Here is a 12416-nt window from a genome sequence, read left to right on the forward strand (position 1 = left end):
AGATCAATAATGAAATAGAGGACTTGAATAATACTGTAGACAACTGAACCTAACAGATATATAAAGACCACTCCCCAACAACAACAGAATATACTTTCTTCTCAAATGCACATGAAGCATTCTATAGGATAAACCTCACGGTAGGACACAAAACAACTCTTACCAATTCTAGAAGATTGAAATTATGTGAAGTATCTTATCTGATCACAGTGACATGAAACTAAACATCAAAGCACAAGAAAACAGGAGCACAAGGAAAACAGCAAGAAGAAAACAGAAAAATTCACAAGTATGTAAAAATTAATCAACACCCTCTTAAACATCAATGAGTCAAAGAAATTACAAAGGAAATTAGAAAATACCTTGAGAAAATTGAAAATTAAAATAAAAGCACAACATACTAAAACTTATGAGATATAGGAAGCTTATAGCTCTAATTATTGTGGGAAACTGAGGACTGGAGAGACCAATATGGAGAACAGGAGGATTGTTTATTTTAGGTACTCACCAGCTCAGTGGATTTACATCCAAAAAGCTGAGCATTGAACAAAGAATGAGTGGGGTTTTTATAAGCAAACTTACAGAAGCAAAAAAGCAGTTAATCATACAGTGACAAGTCATGTAATCGATAGCATAACTGTGAACTTGGCATAACTTGTGGCCTTGCATAGCTAGTGACCTTGTAGCTGCCTCAAAAGAAAAACAAGAACTGCCTTAATACAGATATTTGTAAAACATAGTTATGTTTAAGAAGCCAGGGAAAGGAGTAACAGTAAAAGAATTTGTCTTTTTCTTTTTTCTCTTCAACCTTGCTCTGGAATGGGGTGGTGTCTGGAGCCCATTCCTTTGGCCTTGGCTTTCCAGACAGCGGAGAGTATTATCTTGTAACTGTCCTTGAAGTGAGCTTGCTAGGCAGAGGAAAACTTGTTCTTTTATTTTTAACCCTTGCCTTGCCTGTTACTATTCTTGGAGTGAATGAATGCATATTTATTTTTAAATTTCTGCCTCATAATTACATACATGAAAAATAAGAAAAACCTCAAATCAAAGAACTAGTTTTAGGAATCCAGAAACTAGGAAAAGAACAACAAACTAAATCTAAAATTCAGCGGAAGAAATAAAAAACAGATTACAGCAAAGATAAACAGAATAGACAATAAAAATAATAAAAAAACTAATAATTTTTTTAAAGATAGACAAAACTGAAAAATTCTTAGATTAAGGAAAAAGAGTGAAGACTCAAATACAATCAGAAATAAAAGAGTGGGTATTACTACAGATATCACAAAAATTAAAAAGAATTATAACAGAATGCAGTGAAAAATTATATGCCAACAAACTGGATAACCTAGAAGAAATGGACAAATTCCTAGAAACACACACCTGTCAAAACTAAATTATGAAGAAATAGGAAGTCTGAATAGACCAATAATACGTAAGGAGATTGGAACAGTAATCAGAAACCTCCAAATAAAAAAAAAAAATCAGAATGAGATATTTTCACTGAAGAAATTTTACTAAACTGTTAAAGAAGAATTAACCCTAATCCTCTGAAAACTCTTCCAATAAATTGAACAATAAAGAATACTTGCAAGCTCATTCTATGAGATCAGCATTACCTTAATACCAAAGCCATACAAAGACACAACAACAAAAAAGAAAACTAAAGATCAATATTTTCGATAAATATTGATGCAAAAATTCTCAACAAGACACTAGCAAATCAAATTCAACAGCACATTAAAAAGATTATACACCGGCTGGGCACGGTGGTTCATGTCTGTAATCCCAGCACTTTGGGAGGCCAAGGCGGGTGGATCACGAGGTCAGGAGATTGAGACCATCCTGGCCAACATGGTGAAACCCTGTCTCTACTAAAATACAAAAAATTAGCCTGGTGTAGTGGTATGTGCCTGTAGTCCCAGCTACTCAGGAGGCTGACACAGGGGAATTGCTTGAACCCTGGAGGCAGAGCTTGCAGTGAGCCAAGATGCCACCACTGCACTCTAGCCTGGCAACAGAGCAAGACTCCATCTCAAAAAAAAAAAAAAAAAAAAAGATTATACACCACAGCCAAAGGGGATTTATACCTTGAATTCAAGGATGTTGTCCATAATATAAAAAAATAAATCAAGATAATACACCACATTAATAAAATGAAAGTGAAAACCTACATGATCATTTCAATTAATGCAGAAAGAGCATATAACAATTAAAAACCCTTTCATTATAAAAACACTTACTTTATAGAAATAGAAGAAAATTACTTTAACCCAATGAAGGCCATTTATAAAAAGCACACAGCTACCATCATGCTCAATGGTGGAAGACTGAGAGCTTTTTCTCTAAGATCAGAAATGAGACAAAGATGCCTACTCTCAGCACTTCTGTTCAATAGTATTGGAAGTCCTAGCCAGAGCAATAAGAAAGGAAAAATATATAGTCATTCAAATTGCAAAGGAAGAAGTAAAATTTTCTCTGTTTATAGATGGTATGATCTTATATATAGAAAATTGTAAAAGTTACACACATACACTCATATACACAAAGTTGCTAGAACTAATACATGAATTTAGCAATACTGCAGAAAACAAATTGGCGGTCAAAAATTAGTTGTATTTCCATATCAAACAATAAAAAATACAGAAATAAAATTTTAAAAATAATTCTATCCATAATAGCATTAAAAATAATAAAACACGAATTAACTAAAGTAAAATATTGATACAATGAAAACCACACAAATTGCTATAAAAACTTTAGTAAGACACAAACAAATCGAAACCCTCCCATTTTCATGGAGTGGAGGACTTAATTTTGTTTAGGTGGCAATAGCACCCAAAGTAATCTACAGATTCAATACAATTTCTACTATTTTCTCAATGGCCTTTTCCTTTCAGGAATAGAAAAAATATTATCCTAAAATTTATATCTAATCTCAAGAGACACAGAATAGCCAAAAACATTTTTGAAAAATAACAAAGAAGGCTCATATTTCCTGATTTCAGACATATTACAAAGGTACTATGATAATTCATTCTATATGTCAATTTGACTGGGTCATTGTGTGCTCAGGTTATTTGGTCAAACATTATTCTTGTTATGTCTGCGAGGGTGTTTCTGGATAAGATTAACATTTGAATCAGTACACTGATGAAAGCAGATTGCCCTCCCTAATGTGGATGGGCCTCTTCCAGTCAATTGCAGACTTGAATAGAACAAAAATGCTAAGAGGAAATTCCTCCTGCTCGACTTTGGAGCTGAGACATTGGTCTTTTGTGATCTTGGAATTCAGATTGAAATATCTGCGCTTCTTGGGTCTCCAACCTGCCAGGTTTAAGAATGGAACTTATACCATTGGCCTTCCCGATTCTCAGACTTTTAGCCACAGGCTGGAACTATGCAAGACTTCTCAGCCTTCATAATCACTCAAGACAATTTCTTACAATAATTATATACACTTATATTGCTTATTGGTTCTGTTTCTCTTGAGAACTCTGACTAATATGGATTTAGTAAACAAAATAGTGTTGTACTTACGTCAAGACAGACATATAGACCGATGGAATAGAATAGAGAGTCCAAAAATGAACCCAAGCATGTATACTCAAATGATCATTAACAAGAGTGCCACGACCACTGTATGGGAAAAAAACTGTCTCTTCAAAACTTGTGTAGCAAAAACAGGATACTCATATGCAAAAATATAAAGTTGAAATCTTATACCATACATATACGGAAATTAATTCAAACTTCATTAAAGATCTGAAACTATAAAACTTCTAGAAGAAAACATAGGGGAAAAACTTAATGACACTCAACATGGCAATGATTTCTTAAATATGACACCCAAAAGCATAGGGAATGAAAGCAAAAATAGATGAGATTACCTCAAATTTTAAAACAGTCAAATGATACAATTAATAAAGGGAAAATGCAACCTATGGATGATAGAAATATCTGCAAATCATATATCTGATGAAGAACTCCTACAAGTTAACAAAATTAAAATAAACCAATTTAAAAATGATCAAATGGCTTGAACAGACAATTCTCCAAAGATTATATACAAATTGTCAACAAGCATTTGAAATGATGCTCAACATCACTAATCATCAGAGAAATGCAAGGCAAAACCACAGTAAAATACTGACACCCTTTAGAATACCTACTATCAAAAAAACAGGAAATAAAAAGTGTTGACAAGGATATGAAGAAATTAGAATCCTTGTGCACTGCTTGTGGGATTGTAAAATGGTACAACTGTCAGAGGCGTTGGAACCTGAGTGACTTTATCTTGAAAAGGGGCTGGGTAAAATAAGGCTTAGACATACAGAGCTGCATTCCCAGGAGGTCAGGCATTCTTAGAGGATGAGATAAGAGATAGGAGACCTTGCTGACCGTAGGACCATAAAGATCATAAAATAGGTTGCAGCAAGGAAACTGGCCAAAACCCACCAAAACCAAGATGGTGACAAAAGTGACCTCTGGTTGTCCTCACTGCTCTTTACATGCTAATTATAATGCATTAGCATGTTAGTAATAGGCACTCCCACAAAAGCTAAGACAGCTTACAAATGTCATAGCAATATCAGGAAGTTACCCTATATGGTCTAAAAAGGGGACAAACTCTAGACTCTAGGAATTTTCCACCCCTTTCCCCAAAAACTCATTAATAATCCACTCCTTGTTCAACATATGATCAAGAAATAAATGTAAGTATACTCAGGAGAGCAGCCAGTGCCGCTGCTCCCACTATGGAGTAGTCAATCATTCTTTCTTTGCTTTACTTCTCTAATAAACTTGCTTTCACTTGACTCTATGAACTTGCCCCCAATTTTTTCTTGTGTGAGGTCTGAGAACCCTTTCTTGGAGTCTGGATCAGGATCCCTTTCTGGTAACACAACTGTTATGAAAAACAGTATGGAGCTTCCTCAAAAAATTAAAAATGAAAGTACCATATTATCCAACAGTTCCACTTCTGGGTTATAACCAGGAGAATTGATAGCAGGATCTCAAAGAGATATTTGCACTTCCATGTTCATAGTCACACTATTCACAGTAGCAAAGAGGTAGAAGTGACCCAAATGCCCATCAATAGAGGAATGTACAAACAGAATGTCGTATACACATACAATGGAATATTACTAAGTTTTAAAACATAGGAAATCCTGTCATATGCTGCAACATTGATGAAAATTAGGGACATTACGCTAAATGAAATAGGCCAGTTGCAAGAAGACAAATACTGTATGATACTATATATGAGATATAGTTAATATAGCATAGAAACAGAAAGTAGAATAGTTGTTACCAGAGACTGGATAGGAAGGAAAAAGGGAAGTTGTTGTTCAACAGGTATAAAGTTTCAAATTTGCAAGATGAAAAAGTTCTAGAGGTCTGTTTTACAATAATGTGAATATACTTAACACTATTTAATTGTATGTATAAAATGGTTCAGATGGCAAATTTTATGTGTTTTTTTTTACCATGATAGATACAAAAATTAGATAGATAGATAGATAGATAGATAGATAGATAGATAGATAGATAGATAGATAGATAGATAGATGATAGATAGAGATAGAGATGGTAGATAGGTAGATAGTAGATAGATAAAATATATGCAAATTTCTAGCTCACCAAAGCCTGAAATTCCATATTTCAAAAGAAGCTCAGATATGCTACAGTTTTTTCTAAGCATATTCTGAATTTGGGCTTTGGGATTTTTGCAATTTTATTTTAGCTCTCTACAAAGTTACAGAGATGTACAAAGATCTTCTAATTCCATTTGGATGTTTTTGGTTACAGTGCTGCCCTGGTTCTTATTTCTGACTGTCTCAAGAGTGTTTCAAACTAAAGTGTTGTCGCCTATGATTCTAATTCTCTGCTTAATCTCTGGACTTGAACTGTAGTGACCACTTTGCATCTTTTTCATTGATGTACCAGCTGTGACATCTGAAGGTTTCCAGATTTAAAGTTCTTTCCTAGACCATAAAGAGATCCTTTGTTTTTCTCAGTTGCAGCTGTCTACTTCATAAGTAGTTGTCTTTCAAACTTATAAATGTCACATGTTCTTGGTCTACTGCTAATTCACTTCCATATTTGTAAATACATAAAATCTTTGCTGCTTGGACTAGTGACATATGGTTAAAAACACCTAATACTGCAACACCTGACATTTCTTCATGTTATTAAAACAAAAGCTAAAAAAAAAATTTAAAAAAGAGGATAGATCTATTTCTTTCTAAGATGATGTTACTTTAGTAATTAATATTCATTAGGTAATGTACTAAACAAGTGGTGAGCCTGCTTATTGCTATTATCATACAGTTCACACATTTCTATATTGTACAAAAGATTAAAAATGCCTCACTAATTCAAATATGCTATGTCTATATCAGTCCTCTGGAATACCAACTTAGTCATTATGTCAAAAATAGGGAATAAAGACAGCCTACCATACCTTATTCTTAGTGAACACGTGCTCACTGCTGCTAATTATGACCTTTCCTAGTACTCAAAAATCATCCATCCATTTCCTTCAGATATTTTACTGAGCATAAATGTCAAGATCCCTGCTCTATAGTTTTAAGACTCTGCCTAACCTTTTCGTAAACTTGGGACATTTTCCTTTCTTTACTCTCCTGGCAGCTCCCCAATTATCAATAGCTCCTCAAAGATTACTGACGTTGATCTTATCTTCAAAATTACTCAGCACCCTAAATTAGATACTTCCTAAGCCAGAAAAGTAAGTCATTTGGAGAATTTGTTATACTTTTCTCTGTTCATATTTCTTCAACTATTTGGAATTTTAGTTTCTCTTCATCGTTTTGGTTTCATCCTTCCAATATGAGGATTATCACATTTGAAAGAAAAAATGAAAACAAAATTGAGGTTAAAAAGATCTTTTCCTCTTTACCTATTTATTTTCATAGTATTTGACCTGGGGAGAGAACTTTCACAATCTGTTTCACAACGTAAGTACAAACTTTGTTTTCTTAGAGGTTGTGAAAATATTAGTGCACTTTGAGATTTAGCGTTCCTATTGCTGTTCTGAAATACACCTGCTAATGTCTTGCCATATTCTTTGATTCTCTTTCTTTGCTTTTTTCTCGTATATTTTTATTTTTAATCTGTGCTTACCAGAAAACCTTATAGAAAGCACTTTGATCTTCCTAGATAACTCTCCCTATTCTCTTTTACCAAGGTCATTCAGAATTCCATGGTCAAAACACCTTTTGAAAATTTCCTATAAAACATTTCCCCATGTAGAGTTAAAGCATGGTTTCTGTGAATATATTGAATTATTCTTGCCAAAGTCTGATATTAATGACATGAATATTAACATTTTACTACTTCATTTATTCACTTAAAATAGGTGTTGAGAATAGCACTTCAAACAGCACACATAACCACATATGATATAATTAATTTATCCATAAGTGACATCTTTGTCATTTCACAAAACAGATTCTCTATATTGGTTAATTTAAATCTATATTAGCAGTTCTCATTGTTTCTTTTTTTTAATATTCTGAGCTATAAAGTGGCTTGCAAAGGGGGAAAAAAGTCACTATTTTCTCTCAGTACCTGAAAGAGTCCCAAGTTTACAAAAAGGTTAGAACATACAGTCACTGTTTCTCTGCACTCTAACACAGAACACTTCAGGCACCAGAAGTTTGGGCTTTTTTGATACTGACCAATTCTCTGACACTAGATGGGTGTCCTACAATTCAATTCGATCCTGACACTACCTACCTGGAGTTACTGTCAGATCTCAGAAGTTAAGGGCTTAGTCTCATAAGTCTTCCCCTGCTGAAGATACTTATCACAATTTTGACTGGCTATGAATTCAGGGTTCCCATGATCCTCTCCTTATTTTCCATAATTTGCTAGAATAGTTCATGGAATTCAGGGAAACATTTCTTATGTTTACTGGTTTATAATGAAGTATACAACTCAGGAACAACGGAATAAAAGAGATGCATAGGGCAACGTATGAAGGAAGTGGGATATAGAATTTCTATGCTCTCTCGGGGCAAGACACCCTCCCAGCACCCTGATGTATTTACCATCCTGGAAGCTCATCAAATCTCATTGCTCAGGAGATTTTATAGAGCTTAATCTTCAGCCCCACCCTGCTTTCCTGGAGGTTGTTGGGTGGGGCTTAAAGTTCCAATCTTCTAATCACTTGGTCTTTTTGGGGGACTGAACCCAGCCTGAGGCTACCTAGAACTTCACCACAAGTCACCTCATTAGCATAAACTCAGGTATGGTCAAAACAGGCTCATTATAAATAACAAAAGATACTTCTATCTCTCAGGAAATTCCAAGGATTTTGGTGCCAGGAAGCCTGAAAAAAGACCAAATATATTTCTTATTATACCACAGTACTTTACTGATATTTGAATGTCCCCATGGTATCGTTGACTCTTTGCAGCTCAGTTTTATGATCTATATCTGGCCAAGTATTTATAGTAAAAGCTCCCACATGTCCATCTGCTGACAGTTTTATAATTGTCTAAGACCTAAAGCTGGTTAAATCTATCAATTCTAGAACCTAATTTCAAACATTTAAATGCAGGAGATTGAGGCCAGGGCTATGAATGACAATTTAAATAACTACCCAGATGAGTGTGAAAATAAACCATGTTTGGGAAATATTCATTTAGATCGTACGCATATAAAAATGCAGCTTTTATTCTGCCTAAATTATTTGCATCCATATATTCTCTTCCAGGCTGTCACTATTAAATTTTGGAATTTCACATGATCTGATATTACCATCCCATTCCTATCAGTTGTCTCTCAGTATCCATAGGGGATTGGTTTCAGGACACTTCTCAAATATCAAAATCCTTAAATGCTCAAGTCATTGATACAAAATGGCATAATATTTGCATATGACCTACACACGTCCTTTCATATACTATAATCTCTAGATTACTTATAATACCTAATACAATGCAAACGCTATGCAAATAATTGTTATACTATATTGGTTTTCAAAATTTAAATCATTTTTTATAGTTCTTTGTTTTTTTTTTTTTCCTTGAAAATTTTTGATTCACGGTTGATTGATCCTCCATATGTGGGACCTGCAGATATGGAGGACTCACTGTATTAACAAATCTCCTGAGAATTATATTATTATATTATATTATTCACCCATCTGTTTTGTTGTTGTTTTGTTTGATAGGCAGTTAGATAGTTGGGAAAGGATAAACACAGTCCATTAATTTGGAAGATGAAAGGGGCCAGAAAGAGAGTGAAATACTCAAGCAATTACAATTTCTAACTATTTTGTTAAAAGACTAACATCAGTATTCATAAATGTGAATAGGAAATATCTCAAAGATGAAAAAATTACTAATTAGTATAACTCTCTTTTCTTTCTCTAATAAGTCTGCTTGTGTAGCCGTTGATATATACATAAAGCATAGCCCAGCATTAAGTAGACAATAATTTGTCTTGAGCCATCCAGATGTAAGAAAATGAATTAATCCCATTTACTAGTAGATATTTCCTTTACATATTTACCTTTCTCTTGCAAAGTGTTGATTTCTGCCCCTAAATTTTGTTTTCTGCTCAAATTTCCTATTTTTGAAGTGTTTTCTTAAATCTTTCAAGCTGTATTATTTTTACTCTGATAAAAAGTAAAAATTTTTTAATATTTGGCAAAGTTGAGATTGAGTGAAGAGTTTTCATCATTGCATAGATAGCCCATAGCCCAGAGAAGCAATATAACTTCAACCCTATATATGAGTGTGTTTATACTTAAAATTCATTCAGAAAATTTCATTCCGCATTTTCTATCTCCTGTCTACATAGTGCATATGATCTTTGGGAATTCCAACAAATGAACAAGAAGTTACTACACAGAATAATAAGTTCTATGGTGAGAAAAGGCAAGGTACCTAAGCACTGAAGAATGGACCTCTAAACTGTACTAAGGGATCAAACTTCCAGCAATTGTCATCCTGAGATCAGTCACAAATTTCCCAAGGATTCCCTTTACGTAAAAAAACAGTAATTTTTTTCTCTCTTTTCTTCCCCATAAAGCTAAGGTGTAATTTTTACTGGAGATAGTCTCTTATTTGTTTGTGTCTTCTCTCCCACTTTTTCCTGTGTGCTTTCTCATGTACTCATTTCATAACCCTAACCTTGATGCCTTCCACCTTTTTTACCCCTTTAAGTTAATTTTTTATAATACCATAATTAATATTGAATAAATATAGAACTGAGCATCTCACAACAAAACATATTTAATTTTATTTATATCTCACGTGAACTTCACAATAATCTTGTGAGATTTTTGTATACTTATTGCAGAGATGGAAAAACTGAGAGAAAGAATTTAGCTGGTCTGGGGTTGCCCAGTCAGTAAACGTCAGAAGGAAAATAGCCTGAGAATGCTTTTATCCACTCTATTATGCTATACTCATATCTCACATGGAAAGTAAAAAATGGAAAAGGTACTGTAATTGTGAAGTGACTTGACACAAAACTAACCAAAATTAAAGACTGTGCATATGTTGAACATAGAGAAGATAAGATTGAGTAGCAAAGTGATGATCAACATCAAATATGTGAAAAAAAAAATAAAAACATATGGAACCTGTGGAATATGAAATAGTGGTTCCTAATGGAATTTTAGTTCAAATTGTAAGTTGAAATGTAGAAGAAAATTTTAAATGACATTTAATCTGTCCTGAGGGAAGTAAATAGCAAATCTATAGAATTTTCAGGTATTTGTGTGATTAAGCATGAATATGGATATGTAAAATAGACATGTTAGTTGTGGTGTTAAGAAACAACACCATTCACAAGAGAAAGAAACCCATATAGATAGATGCCTTTTCCACAGTACACCAATGTCAGGTAATAATAGCACAATTCAGGGACAACTTTCCTTTCTCACTTCTTCCTGCCTAGATTTACCTTCAAAACTAGAAGCCGTTATTAGAAACACATATACAAAATTTCCATTTTTTATTGATATGGAACAATAATTTTATCAGTTTTAGAAAATCTTTTGAAATAATGCAGATTTGTTAGCTTTGAGGATTATCAAAATTGGTGCTAACTTTACACCAGGGACCTTCATTTTAAAGAATAGTCATTTAAGTCTCTCTGTTTGATTATTAGAATTATATTTCTGACAATCTCACAGACTAAATCAAGATTCTTATTCATGCTGTTATATCCACTAAAGTAAGGATATTAATTCCCTCCCTGTGTCTGTGTGTTCTCATTGTTCAACTCCCACTTATGAGTGAGAACATGCAGTGGTTGGTTTTCTGTTCCTGTGTTAGTTGGCTCAGAATGATGGTTTCCAGCTTCATCTATGTTCCTGCAAAAGACATGAACTCATCCTTTGTTATGGCTGTATAGTATTCTATGGGGTATATGTGCCACATTTTCTTTATCCAGTCTATCATCAATGGGCATTTGGGTTGGTTCTAAGTCTTTGCTTTTGTGAACAGTCCTGTAATAAACATACATGTGCATGTGTCTTTATAGTAGAATGACTTATAATCCTTTGGGTATATACTCAGTAATTGGCTTGCTGGGTCAAATGGTATTTCTGGTTCTAGATCCTTGAGGAAACACCACACTGTCTTCCACAATTGTTGAATTAATTTACACTCCCATTAACAATGTGAAAGCATTCCTATTTTTCCACATCCTCTGTAGCATCTGTTGTTTCCTGACTTTTTAATGACTGCCATTCTAATTGGTGTGAGATGGTATCTCATTGTGGTTTTGATTGGCATTTTTCTAATGACCAGTGATGAGCTTTTTTCATATGCTTGTTGTCTGCATAAAAGTCTTCTTTTGAGAAGTGTCTGTTCATATCCTTAGCCCACTTTTTGATGGGTTTGTTTTTTTCTTGTAAATGTGTTTAAGTTCCTTGTAGATTCTGGATATTAGCCCTTTGTCAGATGGATAGATTGCAATAATTTTCTCTTATTCTGTAGGTTGCCTGTTCATGCTGATGATAGTTTCTTTTGCTGTGCAGAAGCTCTTTAGTTTAATTAGATCCCATTTATCAATTTTGGCTTCTGTTGACATTGCTTTTGGTGTTTTAGTCATGAAGTCTTTGACCATGCCTATGTCCTAAATGTTATTGTCTAGGTCTTCTTTTAGAGTTTTTATGGTTTTAGCTCTTACATTTAAGTCTTTAATCCACCTTGAGGTAATTTTTGTACAAGGTGTAAGGAAGGGGTCCAGTTTCAGTTTTCTGCATATGGCTAGCCGGTTTTCCCAACACCATTTATTAAGTAGGAAATCCTTTCCCCATTGCTTGTTTGTGTCAGATTTGTCAAAGATGACATGGTTGTAGATGTGTGGTGTTATTTTTAAGGCCTCTGTTCTGTTCTGTTGGTCTATATATCTGTTTTGGTATCAGT

This window comes from Trachypithecus francoisi, unplaced genomic scaffold (assembly GCF_009764315.1).
Source record: "Trachypithecus francoisi isolate TF-2019V2 unplaced genomic scaffold, Tfra_2.0 Lachesis_group7, whole genome shotgun sequence".
Classification (NCBI taxonomy): Eukaryota; Metazoa; Chordata; class Mammalia; order Primates; family Cercopithecidae; genus Trachypithecus; species Trachypithecus francoisi.